General features: G+C 47.3%; 1 pseudogene; it reads right to left on the reverse strand.

The window, feature by feature from the left end:
* Positions 1-8,381: 8,381 nt before the first annotated feature.
* On the reverse strand, positions 8,382-10,779 carry LOC119966937 (annotated as a pseudogene).
* Between the last annotated feature and the right edge of the window lie 6,277 nt (positions 10,780-17,056).

Consider the following 17,056-nt stretch of genomic DNA (forward strand, 5'->3'; position numbering starts at 1 on the left):
TGCGATTCAGGGTGATTTAGCAGTTTGGATCAGAGGTTGGCTAGCAGATAAAAGACAAAGGGTGGAGGTTGATGGAAATGTTCTGACTGGTGTCCAGTTACTAGTGGTGTACCACAAGGATCTGTTTTGGGGCCACTGCTGTTTGTCATTTTTATAAATGACCTGGAGGAGGGCGTAGAAGGATGGGTGAGTAAATTTGCAGATAACACTAAAGTCGGTGGAGTTGTGGACAGTGCAGAAGGATGTTACAAATTGCAGAGGGACATAGATAAGCTGCAGAGCTGGGCTGACAGGTGGCAAATGGAGTTTAATGCAGAAAAGTGTGAGGTGATTCATTTTGGTAGGAATAACAGGAAGGCAGAGTACTGGGCTAATGGTAAGATTCTTGGTAGTGTGGACGAGCAGATAGATCTCGGTGACCATGTCCATAGATCTCTGAAAGTTGCCACCCATGTTGAGAGGGTTGTTAAGAAGGCGTACGGTGTGTTAGCTTTTATTGGCAGAGGAATTGAGTTTCGGAGCCATGAGGTCATGTTGCAGTTGTACAAAACTCTGGTGCGGCCGCATTTGGAGTATTGCGTGCTGTTCTGGTCGCCACATTATAGGAAGGATGTGGAAGCATTGGAAAGGGTACAGAGGAGATTTACAAGGATGTTGCCTGGTATGGAGGGAAGATCATATGAGGAAAAGCTGAAGGACTTGAGGCTGTTTTCATTAGAGAGAAGAAGGTTAAGAGGTGACTTAATTGAGGCATACAAGATGATCAGAGGATTAGATAGGGTGGACATTGAGAGCCTTTTTCCTCGGATGGTGATGTCCAGCACGAGGGGACATAGCTTTAAATTGAGGGGAGATAGATATAGGACAGATGTCAGAGGTAGGTTTGTTACTCAGAGAGTAGTAAGGGCGTGGAATGCCCTGCCTGCAACTGTAGTGGACTCGCCAACACTAAACGCATTCAAATGATCATTGGATAGGCATATGGACGATAAGGGAATAGTGTAGAGGGACTTAAGAAGGGTTTCACAGGACGGCGCAACATCGAGGGCCGAAGGGCCTGTCCTGCGCTGTAATGTTCTATGTTCTATGTGGTGCATCAACAAATAGTGATTGGTTCCAGTGCAAACAAGACCAAACAAGAGCAGCATAGGGCATCGTGAATAGTGTTCTTACAGGGAACAGATCAGTCCTAGGGGGAGTCGTTGAGGAGTCTAGTAACTGTGGGGAAGAAGCTGTTCCTATGACTGGATGTGCGGGTCTTCAGACTTTTGTATCTTCTGCCTGATGGAAGGGTCTGGAAGAAGGAAAAGCCTGAGTGTGAGGGGTCTCTGACAATGCTGTCTGCCTTCCTGAGGCAGAGGGAGGTGTATACAGAATCATTGGGAGGATGTTAAGCTTGTGTGATGTGCTGGGCTGAGTTCACCACACTCTGCAGTTTCTTGCGACCTTGGGCCGAGCAGTTGCCATAACAGTCTGTGGTGCAGCCGGATAGGATTCTCGCTATCGCACATCTGCAGAAGTTTGTGAGAGTCAATACAAACATGCCGAATTTCTTTAGCTTCCATAGGAAGTAGAGATGTTGTTGGGCTCTTTTGATAGTGAATCTGTGGAACTCTCTACTGCAGAGAGCTTTAAGGCTGGGTTGTTAAGTATGTTCAAGGTTGAGACAGACAGAGTTTTAATGAGGATTATGGGGATAAGGTGGGAAATTTGAGTTGAGGATTATCATTTCAGATCAGATGATCCCATCAGATTTGTACTTTCAGTGGAAGAATGAGGGATGAATATTCATCTGTCAATTTTATAGTGGGTGGAGGAATAGAGCAACCTGGGGATGTATGTACATAATTAGCCTGGGAATGTATGTACATAATTGACACTGAGGTGTAAATTATTATTTGTGAAGGATCGATATTCCTCTGGCTTAAAATATCCAAAGATTCTGCTTCCCCGCCTATTGAGGAAGGCAGTTCCAAATACTAACTACCCTCTGAGAAAGAAATATCTCCTCATCTTTCTCTATTGGGCAATTCACAACTTTGAAGAGAGACCCTTAGCTGATGACCCACTGCTCAACTCCACTTTCCTGACTGCCCTGCATAACACTTGACTCCCTTGTCGAACAAAATTCTGAGGAGAATTCCACAGATTCACAGTCTTCAGAGACAAAATGTCCTCACATCTGCCTAAAAAGGGAGATTTTGGGCCCGATTTTACGGCCATGTTGCGCTGAAGCGAGAGCGGGACATTTGTCTCCAAAATTATGAGGGGCATAGACAGAGTGAATAGTCAGTGGCTTTTTCCCAGGGTAGAGGGGTCAATTACTAAGGGGCATAGGTTTAAGGTGCGAAGGGCAAGGTTGAGAGGAGATATACGAGGCAAGTTCTTTACACAGAGGGTAGTGGGTGCCTGGAACTCCCTGCCGGAGGAGGTGATGGAAGCAGGGACTATAGTCACGTTTAAGGGGCACCTTGACAAATACATGAATAGGATGGGAATAGAGGGATACAGACTCCGGAAGTGCAGAAGATTTTACTTTAGACGGGCAGCATGGTCGGTGCAGGCTTGGAGGGCCGAAGGGCCTGTTCCTGTGCTGTACTTTTCTTTGCTCTTTGTTCTTTGGGACAAGGCTCTTAAATCACAGGAGAGGCCAACAATGAGAATAGCGCTGGGTGCCAATCTGCAATCCAATCGGTCTCACCCGTTGGCGAAATCCGGATCCAAAGCATGGTGAGAAACCAATGATCACCACTTAAAGCCAATCTCTATATAATTAATGGGAGCAACCCTCTATCCAACGACCTCCCATGATCTAACCCCCTTCCCAGCAAGTGGTCACACTGGCGCCCATTAGTATTTCATTTTAAAAACGTGAAGTTGGTAGAAGAGGTGCTGCGGGGACCCAGCGAGGTGAGTAACCAAATTCACTCACAGGCAGAGAACCTCAGTGCCCTGAGGGTGGGGGTCGGGAGTAGACCTCAGGCTCTCAGTCTCGGTCAGGGTGGGCTGCCATTGGTGGTGGGGCTTGTGGAGCGGGGATGGGGGTGGATAAAGAGATGTGTGACTCAGCACCCACGGGTCCACCATGCCAATCCCTGGATTGTGTGCCTTGTTTCGGGTGCATCCCTAGCCAAGCCTACCTGCCCGACCGACTATCCAAAACCCCCACTGACCACGGAGGCCTCAGTCTGTGCAGCTGAGGGCTATTGAAAATAGGGAATTGGCAATCGTAGTTAAGTGAGCATTTCATACCACCCAAGAAGACCCCTGTGGGTAGGCATGCCATGTAGCATCTGGGGGTTCTTGTCTAGTAACCCAATCAGGCTGTGATGCCTGGACACTGGGCCTGGAAACTGTGGGAGGCAACACCCCTGCTTCAGCGGCCAATATCCAAGCACTCAGCGGGATCCAAGCACAGCACCGGGGATAGTTCAATGACCAGAGGGTGGTGTGTGCATTGTGGAGGGATCCAGTGCCGGGCCCAGATAACGTTATGTGCTGGTGCCTGGGTTCAGGGTCTGGGGCCTGATGAGCAGGGGCCCTTGCAGCGATCAGCGGTACACGGGCAGAATGTGTGAGATGACAGGGGACGGTGGAATGGAGGGACCCGGGTTGGAAGACACCACTGGTTATCAGTCTGATCTCCAATTCCTTGCAGCTATCAGACAGAATGGATGATATTTTGGATCCAGTGGAAGCTGTCCTTGTGATGCTGCTGGCAGTCTAGACGGCCAGACGCCGAAGGAAGCGGCAGCAGCAGCGTCGACAGACGTTCGAGGCAGCGGCACATGTGCAGTTCCCCACCCCACACCTTGAGGACCTGGCCGCCCATCAGGCCAGGGAGGGACCCAGAGGGGGAAATCAGCAACTAGCCAAGGTGTACAGACACCGCTGGACGTTCGAACAGATGGCTGACAGCGTGTGCCACAGGACCTGTGGGCATCTCACAAGCTACAGCCCACAAATGTGAGGTCACAGATGCCCTGTTTGCCCTGGGCAGTGAACTTTGTCATGAATCAGGCCCAGCAAGATGCCTGGGCAGCAGCATTCTCCATCATTGCTGGGATGCTTCAGGCCCAGATGGTAGTGGATAGCACGCATGCACCTTGCACTCGCCATCTGGGAGTGCCCAACATCAACAGGAACACTTGCGACCAGTACTTGAAGATCATGCACGTGTGTGCACGCTTCCCAGAGAATGTGCACAACAATTACATCCTGGGGCAGTCGGACATCCTCGGACTCTTTGAGGACCATCCGAGAATGACTGGTTGCCTCTTGGAGGATAAGTGCTACCCGCTGAGGACCGTAAGACCATAAGACCATAAGACATAGGAGTGGAAGTAAGGCCATTCGGCTCATCGAGTCCACTCCACCATTCAATCATGGCTGATGGGCATTTCAACTCCACCTACCAGCATTCACCCCGTAGCCCTTAATTCCTTGCGACATCAAGAATTTATCTATCTCTGCCTTGAAGCCATTTAGCGTCCCGGCCTCCACTGCTCTCCGCGGCAATGAATTCCACAGGCCCACCACTCTCTAGCTGAAGAAATGTCTCCGCATTTCTGTTCTGAATTTACCCCCTCTAATTCTAAGGCTGTGCCCACGGGTCCTCGTCTCCTCGCCTAACGGAAACAGTTTCTTTGCGTCCACCCTTTCTAAGCCATGTATTATCTTGTAAGTTTCTATTAGATCTCCCCTTAACCTTCTAAACTCCAATGAATACAATCCCAGGATCCTCAGCCGTTCATCATATGTTAGACCCGCCATTCCAGGGATCATCCGTGTGAATCTCCGCTGGACACGCTCCAGTGCCAGAATGTCCTTCCTGAGATGTGGGGCCCAAAACTGGACACAGTACTCCAAATGGGGCCTAACCAGAGCCTTATAAAGGCTCAGTAGCACATCGCTGCTTTTATATTCCAACCCTCTTGAGATAAATGACAACATTGCATTCGCTTTCTTAATCACAGATTCAACCTGCATGTTTACCTTTAGGGAATCCTCGACTAGCACTCCCAGATCCCTTTGTACTTTGGCATTATGAATTTTCTCACCGTTTAGAAAGTAGTCTATGCTTGGATTCTTTTTTCCAAAGTGCAAGACCTCACATTTTCTCACCTTGAATTGCATCAGCCATTTCCTGCACCACTCTCCCAAACTGTCTAGATCCTTCTGCAGCCTCCCCACTTCCTCAGCACTACCTGCCTGACCACCTAACTTCGTATCATCGGCAAACTTCGCTAGAATGCCCCAGTCCCTTCATCCAGATCATTAATATATATGGTGAACAGCTGCGGCCCCAACACTGAACCCTGTGGGACACCGCTGGTCACTGGCTGCCATTCCGAAAAAGAACCTTTTATCCCAACTCTCTGCCTTCTGTCAGACAGCCAATCCTCAACCCATGCCAGTAGCTCACCTCGAACACCATGGGCCCTCACCTTACTCAGCAGCCTCCTGTGTGGCACCTTATCAAAGGCCTTTTGGAAATCCAGATAGACCACATCCACTGGGTTTCCCTGGTCTAACCTACTTGTCACCTCCTCAAAGAATTCTAACAGGTTCGTCAGGCACGACCTCCCCTTACTAAATCCATGTTGACTTGTTCTAATCCGACCCTGCTCTTCCAAGAATTTAGAAATCTCATCCTTAACGATCGATTCTAGAATTTTACCAACAACCGAGGTTAGGCTAATTGGCCTATAATTTTCCATCTTTTGTCTTGATCCTTTCTTGAACAAGGGGGTTACAACAGCGATCTTCCAATCGTTCGGGACTTTCCCTGACTCCAGTGATTTTTGAAAGATCTCAACCAACGCTTCCGCTATTTCTTCAGCCACCTCCCTCAGAACTCTAGGGTGTAGCCCATCGGGGCCAGGAGATTTGTCAATTTTAAGACCTTTTAGCTTTTTTAGCACCATCTCTTTTGTAATGGCAACCATACTCAACTCAGCCCCCTGACCCTCTATAATTTTTGGGATATTACTCATGTCTTCCACTGTGAAGACAGACGCAAAGTACTTATTAAGTTCTCCAGCCATTTCCTCGTCTCCCATCACTAGCCTTCCGGAATCAGTTTGAATTGGCCCAATGTCTACTTTGGCCTGTCGTTTGTTTCTTATGTATTGAAAGAAACTTTTACTATCATTTCTTATATTACTGGCTAGCCTGCCTTCATATTTGATCCTCTCCTTCCTTATTTGTCTCTTTGTTAACCTCTGTTTGTTTTTGTAGCCTTCCCAATCTTCTGATTTCCCAGTGCTTTTGGCCACTTTATAGGATCTCTCTTTTTCTTTGATACATTTCCTGACCTCCTTTGTCAGCCATGGCTGTCTAATCCCTCCCCGGATAATCTTTCTTTTCTTGGGGATGAACCTCTGTACAGTGTCCTCATGCATACAAACTCCTGCCATTTTTGCTCTGCTGTCTTCCCCACTAGGGTCTGCTTCCAGTCGATTTTCGCCAGTTCCTCTTTCATGCCCTCGTAATTACCTTTATTTAACTGTAACACCATTAGATCCGATTTTGCCTTCTCTCTTTCAAACTGCAGACTGAACTCAACCATATTATGATCACTGCTTCCTAAGTGTTCCCTTACTTTAAGATCTTTTATAAAGTCTGGTTCATTACATAGCACTAGGTCCAGAATAGCCTGCTCCCTTGTGGGCTCCATGACAAGCTGTTCCAAAAAGCCAACTTGTAAGCATTCCATGAATTCCTTTTCTTTGGATCCACTGGCTACGTTATTTACCCAATCCACCTGCATATTGAAGTCCCCCATGATCACCGTGACCTTGCCTTTCTGACATGCCTTTTCTATTTCCCGGTACATGTTGCGCCCCTGGTCCTGACCACTGTTAGGAGGTCTGTACATAACTCCCATTATGGTTTTTTTGCCTTTGTGGTTCCTCAATTCTACCCCACAGACTCCACATCATCCGACCCTATGTCGTTTAGTGCAATAGATTTAATTTTGTTCTTAACTAACAAGGCAACCCCACCCCCTCGGCCCACCTCCCTGTCTTTTCGATAGGTTGTATATCCTTGGATGTTTAACTGCCAGTCCTGAACCCCCTGCAGCCATGTCTCTGTGATGCCTACCACATCATAATCATTCACGATGATCTGTGCCATTAGGACCTGGCTATTGATGCCAGTACGGGAGCCAGTGACCAAAGCGGAGACCCGATACAACGAGGCCCGTGTGACTGTCATTGAACGGTGCATCGGACCGATGCCTAGACCACTGCAGTGTTGCACTGCAGCACACACCCTTCTCACACCCAGAGGACCACCCGCTTTGTGGTGGTCTGCTGTTTCCTCCACAACCTGGCACAGCAGCAGGGTGACATGCTGGAGGTGGAAGGGGAGGAACATGTGGCCACCTCAGAGGAGGATGACAAGGATGAGGAGGAGGAGGCATCGGACCAGGAGGGGCTGGAGGACAAGCCTGTGGATGACCCACAGGACCAGTCTTAGGGTGGAGGTCAGACGGCAGCGGTGAGGGACCAGCAGGCTGGGGAGGCCTCATCCTCGCACACTTCACATAGGACCTGGCTTTGTCCGGCCTCCCCACCCACCCCCCAAATGTTTTTTTTTTATAAATTTAGATTACCCAATTATTTTTTCCAATTAAGGGGCAATTTGGCGTGGCCAATCCACCTACTCTGCACATTTTTGGGTTGTGGGGGCAAAACCCACGCAGACACGGGGAGAATGTGCAAACTCCACACGGACAGTGACCCAGAGCCGGGATCGAACCTGGGACCTCAGCGCCGTGAGGCGGTTGTGCTAACCACTAGGCCACCGTGCTGCCCTTACCCCCCCAAATGTTTGCCCATTCATTTAACCGTCCATATCTCTTTATAAACTTTCAACCTCTCCTTGGTAACTTGGTGCTTTCAGATAATTTAACAACCATACTATCTTGTTATGCTCTAGGTGTAGCATAAGCGGCTTCCTTGTGGTGCACTCGACAAAGGAAGGATCAGACGTGGAGATAACTCCAACACGTTTATTAAACTATATACACTATGATAACTTGGGTTCGACACTACTGTAAATCCTCCTATAGCTCCTCAGACTGACTAACCAGATTGCTACACTCCACGTGGTAAGAATGATATCGAATCAACCTTGTCTCTGTACTCTTTAACTGTCTCTACTGGAAAGAGGCAGATCATGTGTGTGGTGTCCTTTATATATGAGTTGGTGTAATGCCCTCCTGTGATCGTGTCACCTCTGTGAATATTGTGAGTGCCCATTGGTCGTGTCCTATCTAACTGATGTATTGGTTGAGTGTGTGTGTATGATGTCTCTGGTGCTCCCTCTAGTGTCTAACTATTCCACATTAACATCATCACATCCCCCCTTTTTTATACGTTACATTTTTCTGTATAGTAAGAAAATTTAACACAAAACAGGTAGATAAGTTAAGATATGTACAAGTCAGGAAAATAGTGATTAAACAATAAGTCTAAATTATATGTGTGAGTCCAAAAAAAAATCAAACAGCGAGGTCAAATGTCTCTCTTGATGGTTTGGTGAATTTGATGATTTTGATGGTGGCATGACCTTGTGAACGCCATCATTGTCCCTGTGCCACAGGAACCAAGAAGTGGTCAAATCACTTCACAGACTGTGTTGAAGTCTCTTTTTTTTTCTTACGATTCCTGTGATAGCGATCAATTTTATCTCCAAATATTGTTTCTGTCAGATGCTCAATTAGTTCAACCATTCTTCGTTGATCATTCTCTCTTTGAGTGTCCTGGTTAGATCGCATTGAGCGGGTGCTGTCCCACTTGCTTTTGTGAAAACACACAGTGAAAGGAGATACATCTCGAAGAGATCCCTTCCCTTTTTTCTGTTTGTCCAGATCACACTGAAGCAGCTCTGTATCCTTCTCACGGCGTACCCTCCCGCACATTTTAGTGGCATCTTGAAAATTAGATTGACATTCAGCATCGCATTTATCCACAAACATTTCTTCACATGATTCTGTTGTACTAGTACTATCCTCAGAATCTTCAAATGTGTCAGATATGCTTATTTCCGGACAGATGAATTCACAAGCTGTAATATCAGATTGACATGCAGCATTACTACTAGCCATCCCTGAATTGGTACCCCTGCATGGTTCTGATAATGTAGTCAGATTTTGTTGATTAGATTTTTCATCTGGATAATTAGGGTGACAAGGAGTAGGATCTTTGTTGGTCAATGAACATACACTTCTATCTTATGAGAGAGTAGATATTCCATGGCAACTTCCTATTGTAAAATTCAATCCATCATCTTGCTGACTGAATTCACAGGTGTCATTGTTTGAGCCTTCAGTCATACACTGTTTACTTTGTGTTGGAGATTTTGATTTGATATCTGGGAAACTGAATTGACACAGTGAAACCTTTGTCCATCAGTGAATGCCCATTGTTTATTGAGGTTGTCCCTGGCAGTTCCATCGAAGAGTTTTGTGTGATATCTGTACATGGAGAGCGGTTGATGGCATTTGATGAACATTTACTTTCACATTGCTCTTTTTCATCTCCCATCTCATCCTCAGGTGCCTCTGAACCTGTGGTATACTCTTCAACTTCAGAATACATCACTTACTGCTTCAGCTGCAAACTCCAGTTTTGCAAAAGTGAAAAAGTTGTAACATCTCCGATTTTCTGTCCGTTCAATGAATTAGGTTCAGCTAAGATGTCAAAATCAAGCTCCTGTTCCGCAGAAAGATGTGTGTTTGCATTACTTCCCTCCGTGTTACAGAATGGCACACAAACAACATTCTTGTGCTGCAAGACATCACAGTACAATTGACTGACTGGTACTGAAGTAACATTGCCATTTTGAAGCTGATTGGCAAATTTGACAACACGATCCCGCACTTTACAACCTGTGCTTGCCTGAAGAGGATCAAACCGTAGTACTTTCTGCTTCCAGCAAGGGTAGAACCCAATGCCAGGAGTAGGCAGCTGGTTGTTTATGGAAAGAGACATTACTTGTTCTGGGTCATGATGTGGAGATGCCGGCGTTGGACTGGGGTGAGCACAGTAAGAAGTCTTACAACACCAGGTTAAAGTCCAACAGGTTTGTTTCAAACACGAGCTTTCGGAGCACGGCTCCTTCTTCAGGTGAATCAGGTGAATAGGGAGATTCACCTGAAGAAGGAGCCGTGCTCCGAAAGCTCGTGTTTGAAACAAACCTGTTGGACTTTAACCTGGTGTTGTAAGACTTCTTACGTTGTTCTGGGTGATACTGGCAATGGGAGAGGTCAGTGCATTGGAAAAAGTTTTTATATTTTGTGCAGGGCAACCAACTTATAGTTCCCCATAATCGCCAGTACACAGCTTGCCAAGACTTCAAGTCTACATAAAGACTATTAATGTACTCGTGCACATCCCAGCTTTTATCTCCAATGTGCAAGTATATTATATTTTCTCGAAGATTGATATTTATTTTCAGAGGAGTACAAGGAAGCATTTTCTCAGTTTCTTTGGTAAGAAGTTTCTTACATAGGCTACCTCTGTACAATGTATCAACACTTGCTGGGGAGTCTGGGTCCTTGTACTCTGGATCAAGCAGCCGCTCAACTTTCTTGCAAAATAGTTTACTTTTAAACTTATCTTTTGTTTCTTTTATTTCGTCAGCTTCATTGTGTGTGAAAAGGTCAACAACACGCGAGGCCCGTGTTCCATTAGTACAGTTCATATTACAGTTGGTGCAATGCCCTCCTGGGGTTGTGTCACATCTGTGAGTATTGTGAGTGCCCATTGGTCGTGTCCTAATGAAAGTTCCTAAACATCAGTCCGGATGCAAATATCAGTCAAACACCAGATGACTTCAAAGATTCTTTTATTCACCGCGGGGCTGCACCAGAGTAACTCGTAAGGTTACAGCAAGTGAAAAAGCAATTTCTTTTATTTACAGTTACAAAACCCCTCAAACTCCTCCTCCATACATTTACCCCTTTGTCGCACCAATCACACAGTAATACATTAGTCATATACCGCAGCATTTTTATCTTTAGAAGGAGGAACCCATTCCCCCAGCTACATCTTGTTATTGCAAACTGTTGCTGCCAGGAATGTATTTTTAGCAACAGCGACCATACTCAGCCGAGTGCAAAAGCAGAAGCGATTCATCTCAGAAGTTATGTACACACTCCACACAAAACATTGACATTCCATTTCCCATCAAGCTCTGATTCTATCTTGAGCCAAACTCTCACTATCTAACTGATGTATTGGTTGAGTGGTGTGCATGATGTCTCTGGTGCTCCCTCTAGTGTCTAACTATTCTATAAAACTATAAAAACTATAAAACTATTCTATAAACTATTCTGTAGTCAATAAATAGGAGTCTGACATCGGTGTATTTGGTATCTAGGTTTTTCAGTGCTGAGTGCAGGGCCAGGGAGATGGTGTCTGCTTTGGACCTGTTGCAGCGGTAGATGAACTGCAGTGGATCAAGGCAATTTGGAGGAGAGAGTTGATTTGTGCCATGACTAACTTTTCGAAGCACTTCATACCAGGGTAGCATGGTAGCACAGTGGTTAGCACTGTGGCTTCACAGCACCAGGGTCCCAGGTTCAATTCCTGGCTGGGACACTGTCCGTGCAGAGTCTGCACGTTCTCCCCGTGTCTACGTGCTGTTAGGTAATTTCGACATTCTGAATTCGCCCTCTGAAATGAAAAATGAATGAAAATCGCTTATTGTCACGAGTAGGCTTCAATGAAGTTACTGTGAAAAGCCCCTAGTCGCCACATTCCGGCGCCTGTCCGGGGAGGCTGGAACGGGAATCGAACCGTGCTGCTGGCCTGCTTGGTCTGCTTTAAAAGCCAGCAATTTAGCCCTGTGTGCTAAACCAGCCCCTGTGTACCTGACCAAGTGCCGAATGTGGTGACCAGGGGCTTTTCACAGTAACTTCATTGCAATGTAAGCCTACTTGTGACAATAAAGATTATCATTATGTTGCACTACTGCCCAGGAGGAGATTCCAGCCTTTCTTGTGTCTAAAATTGTCTTTGGTTATCTCCTGATCTCTGTGAGGGGAAGTTCCCCTGGGATGTGGAACTGAAACATATCGTATCAGGAATGTCCCACCTTTAGCGGGCAGCACGGTGGCACAGTAGTTAGCACTTCTGCCTCATGGCACCGAGGTCCCGGGTTTGATCCCTGGTCTGGGTCACTGTCCGTGTGGAGTTTGCACATTGTCCCCGTGGTTGCGTGGGATTCACCCTCACAACCCAAAGGCGTGAGTAGGTGGATTGGCCACGCTAAATTGCCCCACAATTGGAAAAAATGAATTTGGTACTCTAAATGTATTAAAAAAAAGAATGTCCCACCTTTACTCTGCAGTCTGTGCTGACTTCTCTGATCTCAACCTGCTGGCAGCTGGGCCAACAACAGGTAGTTTATTCCTGGTCTGGGAAAGGGAAAAATTAAAACAGTAGTGTTCCTGCTCCTGGTGGAATCCATCGTCCTCTACTCTAAAAACTCCAGGGCCGGGAATCTCCCCGCGGGGCAGGGGGGTCCCGGCGTATTAGAGTGGCGTCAACCACTCTGGCGTCGGGCCTCCCCAAAGGTGCAGAATTCTCCTCACCTTTAGGGGCCAAGCCCTCACATTGAGGGGCTAGGCCCGCGCCAGAGTGGTTGCCGCTCCGCCGACCAATGCGAACGCGTTTGGCGCCGCGGCAGCCAGGGCCGAAAGGCCTATGGCGGCCACGGAAGTCCACGCATGCGCCGGTGCGTCAGCGGCTGCTGATGTCTGTAGCCCTCTAAAATGGACACCAGTCTACGAAATGGAGAACTGCTCAGACTGCAGGGAAAAACAGCCATAGTAAGGACACACAGCTTGCAGAAGCATTTAGCATTTTGCACGTACAAAACCGGTTTCAAGGCAGGTGCAGAGACTCAGCCAAAGGTGCAAATAGGAAAGCGATCTGCATACTAATGAGATGATATCGGCCCAGTCCCAGATACAATAGAAACATTTTAAGTATCGATTGATACTTTCTATAGCTACCCAGCCAGAATGGCGCCAGAGAACCCAGGTCAATGACCCCTAGGAACCGCCCCCGCCATCGAGGAACGACTCCAGGATAGGGGAATTCAAATGATATCGATTGGGAAAGACCCAATCGATACCTAGCAGGTGAAAGAGCCCGCCCCAAGGGGCACGGACCTCTAGGACCTATAAAAAGGAGGTCAAGCACATGATTCGGTCTGTTGCTTCCAGACTCCGGCCCAGATCTGTTGCTTCCAGACTCCGGCCTAGGCTGTTGCATCCTGACTCCGACCCCAGCCTCCAGATCCTGTCTTTCATCACCGGCTGTTGAGCATCAGCCATCTTTCAGTAAGTTCCAAAACAACGATCGCTACGTGACCCAGGCATTGCTTATACTCTTGCCGACTATTAGTGAACAGAAGGTGCAGTCCAGAAAGGAACAAAGGCCTTGTCCCCTGACCTTGCTGGTTCCTACTTAGATAAGTATTTAGTCGTTTAATAGTAGAAATAAGTATTAGTCTTTTAGCGTGTGCGTGAGTATTTATTATATCTGTTATAATAAACACTAATTGTTTAGACTTACTGATCGGTGTTTAGACTTATTGCTTTGAACTTGACCTTGATAACTTGTGACGGTGTCTCTGACGGCACCTGGCGACTCCTGAGCATAGATACAGATACAGAGCCAAACCAGTGTTAAGCACATGTCCTTTAAATGGAGGCGTGTTAATCACACTAACAGTAGAACGAGCAACATTTAGTGGCGACATCCAGACGGGACGCGATTAGAAGTGGCATCCCCACTCCGTGAGAACCCCAGAAATTTGAATTAGAAATCTGTTGGAAAAAAGGAAAAACAAATCACAAGTGGTCAAGGTGTTCAAACCAATAACGATAATTCGGAAGTGTGTTTTGTGCATGCGTACTAACAGGGTTGTCAGGTTAATCTGAGAGCTTTTTGTTGCGACGAACTATCGGGAGTTTTGTAAGCGGAACATAGCGAAAGCCTGACCCGTCTTTTAAAACATTACCTCAACAACCCCTGTTCCAAATTTATGTAAAAAAGAGAAAATGGCCATGCAGGCAATGGAACGCCTCATGAATCCACAGCAGTTCTTGGTCGCAGCGACCAGCAGTAGCCGAGTAGGTCAGTGTCCCGTGTGGGAGCTGGAACTCCGCAAGTATCTGAAAGGAAAGGGATGGCCCCTTTGGAACGAGTTTAGTATGAATGAGGAGACAGGTCCCGGGAGTATAGGACATACTTGGTGGGAAAACATCTCTCAAATTCATAAAAAGAATTTAAGTAAATCACGCAAGCCGATGGCAATCGTGTCCTGTTTGGCACAGTTGCGAGGCACTGAGGAGGTCGTTCGGACGCTCCGAGCAGAATTAGAAGAACGCAATTGAATGAGTAAAGTGGATGTCAGGGACATCAAGAAGGAAAACTTAGAACTAAGAGGGAAGCTGGCAGAGAAGGGTAGAGAGGTGGATGATGCCAAGAGGGTACATCAGTCATGTCTAGCCCATCTGAGCAGTTCCCAGACACAATACGAAAAAGCCTATCAAGATGTGCAACGTGCAGTCCTGATAAGAGAGGAATCGGAAAAGCAGGTAGAGGCATTGCAGAGGCAATGCTCTGACCTAAAGGCAGCTTTAAGATCTGCCACCACTGAGCAAAGACAGAGCACAGTAGACCATGCAAAATGCAGGAAGCAGATTGCGGAGCTGCAATCTCTGCTTTCAGTGCAGAATGGGTTCCAAAGCACCTTTGGAACGCAGTTAGATGAGGAGAATGCCCCAGACTGGCAGGAACTGAGTGCGACAGCGCAGCATTATGTTCAAGGAACACGTGCGCCAGCAGCGCAGCAGAAGAGGAAAGCACCCCAACCCCCCACAGATCAGATAGCACCCGTACCTATGAATCCAGTCACCACCCAAAGAAAGGCCACCACAGACGGCGCACCCAATATCACCTACACCACCCCCTTAACTGTAACCCAACTCAGGGACGCGTGTGAGAAAATAACTCCGTTTCTCCCCACCGCAGACCCCCACCAATTTTTCGCAAATGTTAAACAGCAGGCTACCATGTATGGCCTGGACGAGAGAGAGCAGGTTAAGCTCACGGTTCTGAGCTTAGACCCATCCGTAGTAGCAGCCCTCCCTGACCCACAGAACGTTGGAGGAGGCACACTAGAGGAAATGCACACCTCCATTTTAGATGCAATAGGGTATAACCGAGGAGACCCAGTTGAAGGACTAAATAAATGCAGACAAAAGAGAACAGAGCATCCCACAGCATTTGCAGGAAGGCTGTGGATCCATTTCACGGCAGTTTTCGGCGAATTAAACCGAGCGCATTTGAACCGTGACAACATGGTTAAATGGACGCGCACCATAATCTCCCATGCCACAGATGCAGGACAGAGTGCTTGCAATAGCTATGACCCCTCAGAGGAGGCCCATAACGAGAAATGGGTTCTGAAAAGATTGTCCCGCGCTTGGGAACAATCGGTTCAGGGCAAAATTAAAATAAAGACCCCAGATGAAGCTCAGGCTGCAGCGGACATTCAGGCAGTGAGAGCGCACCAAAACCCCGCATGGGTAAATGAAGGGAAGACCAGCCCCCCACAGAAGTCGCAGGAATGCTACAACTGTGGTCAGTTAGGACATTTTGCTAAGGAATGCAATGCCCCACAGAGATCACAGAGAGGCCAGTAGATAGGCACTCTGAACAGAAATAGAGCGAAGCCTATTCACAGTATAGGAATACAGTCAAGACAGACCAATGTGGACGGAACGGACTGACGGTGTTCGGGCTCCCCCACTTGGGTCTGTGACACCCTCTGGGATCAATCTGGGAGACCGGTAGTCACAGCAAAGGTTCGAGGGAAGCCCATAGAGTTACTTTGGGACACAGGAGGGTCCCGCACCACAATTAATTCCACCATTACAGCACAGGCAGACACGTGGCCGACTACATCCACCATTACACTCAGCGGTTTTACAGGTCACTCACAGCAGGGACACATTACAGCCCCCGTAGCAATTCAGCTAGGGAACATCTCCACCAGACACCCCGTTGTATTAGTTAATCTACCCCGTACAGCAGAACACATACTGGGTGTAGATTTCATGAATGCCCATAGCCTGTCGTTCGATCCAGTAAACCAGTGTGTCTGGCGAATGGCAAAATCAGACAGAGCACCCGCTACTCTCACAGTAGGAGAGTATGCGAATAGGATTAGCGCAGTAGGCGACTTTTGTTTTGACCCGACAACGCTTAGTACGGACAGACAAGTGAGAGTAGTTTTGAATAAACACAGGACAGCATTTGCCAGTCACCGGCACGACTGCGGCAGAATGACTGGACAAGTTCACGTTACCGGACCTGACCCCCGACCACAGAGACAATACCGATTTCCCCTAGAAACAGAGGGAGAAATAGGAAAAGTAATAGATAGCTTATTGGAGCAAGGTGTACTTAGGACAGTAGCCTCGACCAATAATGCTCCTATTTGGCCAGTGAGAAAGCCCGACGGATCATGGCGTCTGACCATTGATTATCGGGAGCTCAACAAAGTAACCCCAGCAGTAGCCCCCACGGTAGCAACAAGTCCCGAGACCATGCTCAAACAGGGACTCCACTCCAAATATTTCACGGTATTGGACATTAGCAATGGCTTCTGGTCAATCCCATTGGCAAAGGCGTGCCAGTACAAATTTGCTTTCACATTCAAAGGACAGCAGTATACGTGGACATGCCTCCCACAAGGATTCCACAATTCACCCTCCATTTTCCACCGACAGCTGGCAAATGGTTTACTAAAATTTTCCAGCCCCGAATGTCTGGTACAGTATGTGGACGACCTATTACTGCAGACAGACACAAAGGCAGAACACATTACGCTTCTGGCCGAGCTCCTGAAACTTTTAACCTCGATCGGATGTAAAGTTAACCCCAGAAAGGCCCAGATATTAGAAAACAAAGTGATGTATTTGGGTACAGTCATCACACATGGCAAACGCGAGCCGGTAGCA

This window comes from Scyliorhinus canicula, chromosome 6 (assembly GCF_902713615.1).
Source record: "Scyliorhinus canicula chromosome 6, sScyCan1.1, whole genome shotgun sequence".
NCBI lineage: Eukaryota > Metazoa > Chordata > Chondrichthyes > Carcharhiniformes > Scyliorhinidae > Scyliorhinus > Scyliorhinus canicula.